At 40.3% G+C, this 2,984-nt stretch overlaps 1 protein-coding gene across 1 annotated transcript in view; it reads right to left on the bottom strand.

Annotated features, from left to right (window-relative positions):
- LOC101846592 overlaps positions 1 to 2,984 on the bottom strand; it is a 13,355-nt gene that overhangs the window by 8,213 nt on the left and 2,158 nt on the right. The gene's annotated exons all lie outside the window — the stretch shown is intronic.

Here is a 2,984-nt window from a genome sequence, read left to right on the forward strand (position 1 = left end):
GTGAGGGGGGAGGGTGATAGGATAAGTAATGCACCACAGTGATGTACTCAGAAGTATGCAGCTTACTTTGATCTTTTTCCCGTGTTGTAAAGATATGCCAGATTTGTTGCGCTTTTTTGAGGGGTTTGGGGTTAGCTATGTGGTTGGTCTTAGGGTTGTAGTTTTAAAAAATCAGGTTTTAAAGAGGGGAGGTTAAATTATTTCTTACCTCATATATCACATGTTCTCTTTGCATTCTCAGTCGCTGTAACCTTTGGTCTACAGTCAAAGTGCAGCAGCTGTTAACACTCTGTATTATGAGACTCAGTTCCTACAGAGATCCAGACGGCCCCATATTGACAAAGTACTTTGAAAAAGCGAAACTTGTTGTAATCTTTTTACACTAGAGCTGTGCCCATTACACTCTACAATTCATCGTTCGCGATTTCTTCTACATTCACAGCTATTCTATCTGAAGCGTGGGGGAGCAGCCCCTCGAATGCCGAGTGCTTTTTACTGATAATGGATTCCCGTCTAATTTTTCTCAACCCCTCATGAAGTAATGATATTATTTATATAAAATCATTGAGGTAAATACACCACTATTTTGTAAGTGAAGATTGCGAGACAGTAACAAATGGAGCCAACAAGAGTTATAAAACATGTCTCTTAAAGTATTCACTACTATTCAGTATTCACTAGTCACATAATAAATAGCGCAAGGGCCCACGGGTTTTGAATTTGGAAGCGCAGCGGATGGCTTTGCTAGAAATCAACAGAGGCAGACGCAATACGCTCCCCTTCATTCGAAGATCGAAGCATTATGAACAGTCATCATATCACGACTTGGCACGCTTCACGAGCCGTGGCCGTTGCATTTTTCCCCCCTTTTTGGTAAGTGTTTTACGGCGCTTGCAACTGCATAATGTCATATGAGCCCACGGGTCACATTAAACTTTTACAGTTGGTAGAAAATTTTTTTAATTTGCCCAGTTGGCGGCCGAAGCCTACTCTTATCGATTTTAGACCTCCAAGGGATGGGGACAGAAAGAGGAGACGAAAGCAGACGACAGAACATTGCTAGAGAGCAGGAAAGGAGGTGAAAGGTGACAATTTTACTAATTTTAGAGAAGAAAAATTTTCGGTCTCCGCCAGGATTCGAACCCGCGACCTTTGAATGTGAGGCCAACACCTCCACCTCTAGGCCACGAGAGCCCCCCTGTCGTGGCATGTGAAGAGGCAGCTATTATAGCACTTGCCTACCCGAGAGTTACATAGTTTTATCTGCTCAGTACCTAGCTTTGAGAAATTTGATGTAAAAATGTTGAGTTTCACCGCATGTTCAAACTTTTTCGAACGCAATTTTATGCATATCTTAAAAAAAACTTCGAATAAACTTACTATTTTGATAGAGCAGACGGAACATTTGGTTTCAGACCTAATGATCTTAGTAACTCAAAACGGCCAAAAATATCAGATAGAACTTTGTAATTTTAAGGTAGCAAAAGGACGACTGAAAATCACTTCATCGACAAAAAAGAACAGAAGGAATAGCGCTGTAAGTAGTGAATTGTATGGCGAATTTTGCAGATGCACTTATTTATTAGGGGAAAAAAACCTATCGCAACAGTGTTGATTAATTTTCTGGTCTATTTAAATATTAATTAACAACTTGCTCGAGTTTTGTTATTTATATAATGTCACAAATTTCTTTCAACTTTTTACTTTAGCTGTTTCTCTGACTACCTGTTTCCCAGGCTGCGTACTTGCCTGCCTAATCTGTATGGCATGAAGGAAAAGTGTATCTATCTATCTATCTATCTATCTATCTATCTATCTATCTATCTATCTATCTATCGGTCTGTCTGTCTGTCTGTCTGTCTGTCAGTCTGTCTGTCTGTCTGTCAGTCTGTCTGTCTGTCTGTCTGTCTATATATCTACATATTCATCTATCTCAAATTTTTTGTAGAGACACAGCTCACATGGCACTCGCTTGACCATTCTCTACCGGCATCCAATTCCTTCTTTCCCTACACCAACAATCCCCCTGCCACAGCCGTTGCCCCATAAGTAGCTTCATGCGTGAAAGCCCTAGAGGACTAGACGTTCTGACTACCTCCATACTTTCTCCAACTGCAGGATTCCAGGCAGCGTGAAAGGCGAATAGTTCCAGATGACATGAAAAACAAGGGTATTGGATAGAGGTGTGACAGCAGGAGAGGTTGTTTTTATCGGACAGGATATTTTTAGGAAAAGACCCAAACTGTATTACACACGCAAGACTCGCTTCGAGCTCGAACCGCGGGGGTTCGTAATAACATTGATATAGTCAGGGACCCCGTAATGCCCTGTGCCAAACGCCAAACGGTACAGCGATTCCGATTTATTGTATTTGTATTCACAGTGAGATTTGGATCTCAGAGACATGGGTAACAGGGTTAGTCGAAAAGACACTGTCGATTAACCAGAATAAACGCATTTAGCGAATCGGATCACCGAAAACCTTTGTAAAAAAGATACTTCAAAAGTTGTTATGATCTCTTGATGCCTGGTGCCCATTAATTTGCAACCTTGGGTGAAGAAAAAACGAGAATCTTTCGAAATAATACTTTTTTAAAGTGTTAAATAGTGCTGTGTTAGTTTTTGTCCCAATCAGCCCATTAATGTGTTGCATGAAAGCGTTTTGCATGTATTATGTAAAAATTGGCGAATATTCCTGGGTTTTTATAAAGCAAATCTTTCACAAGGACCAGCTAAATACGTCATTTTCATACTGACAGATTCGAGCCCCGTAAAACTGTTACTCAAGTAAAGGCTTGATTAATAATCTAGACTCAAAAGGTCTCAGACCATCATTTTTTAAATAACATTTTCATATCATCCTCTGTCTCCATGTTTTCAAAAAATTGTTGTACTTCTTCTATATCCTCCCTATTACACTAGAGACACTTTCTATCCCTCTCTCTCTCTCCCTCTCTCTCTCTTTCTCTCTCCCTTCCCCCACT

This window comes from Aplysia californica, unplaced genomic scaffold (assembly GCF_000002075.1).
Source record: "Aplysia californica isolate F4 #8 unplaced genomic scaffold, AplCal3.0 scaffold00309, whole genome shotgun sequence".
NCBI classification, from domain to species: domain Eukaryota; kingdom Metazoa; phylum Mollusca; class Gastropoda; order Aplysiida; family Aplysiidae; genus Aplysia; species Aplysia californica.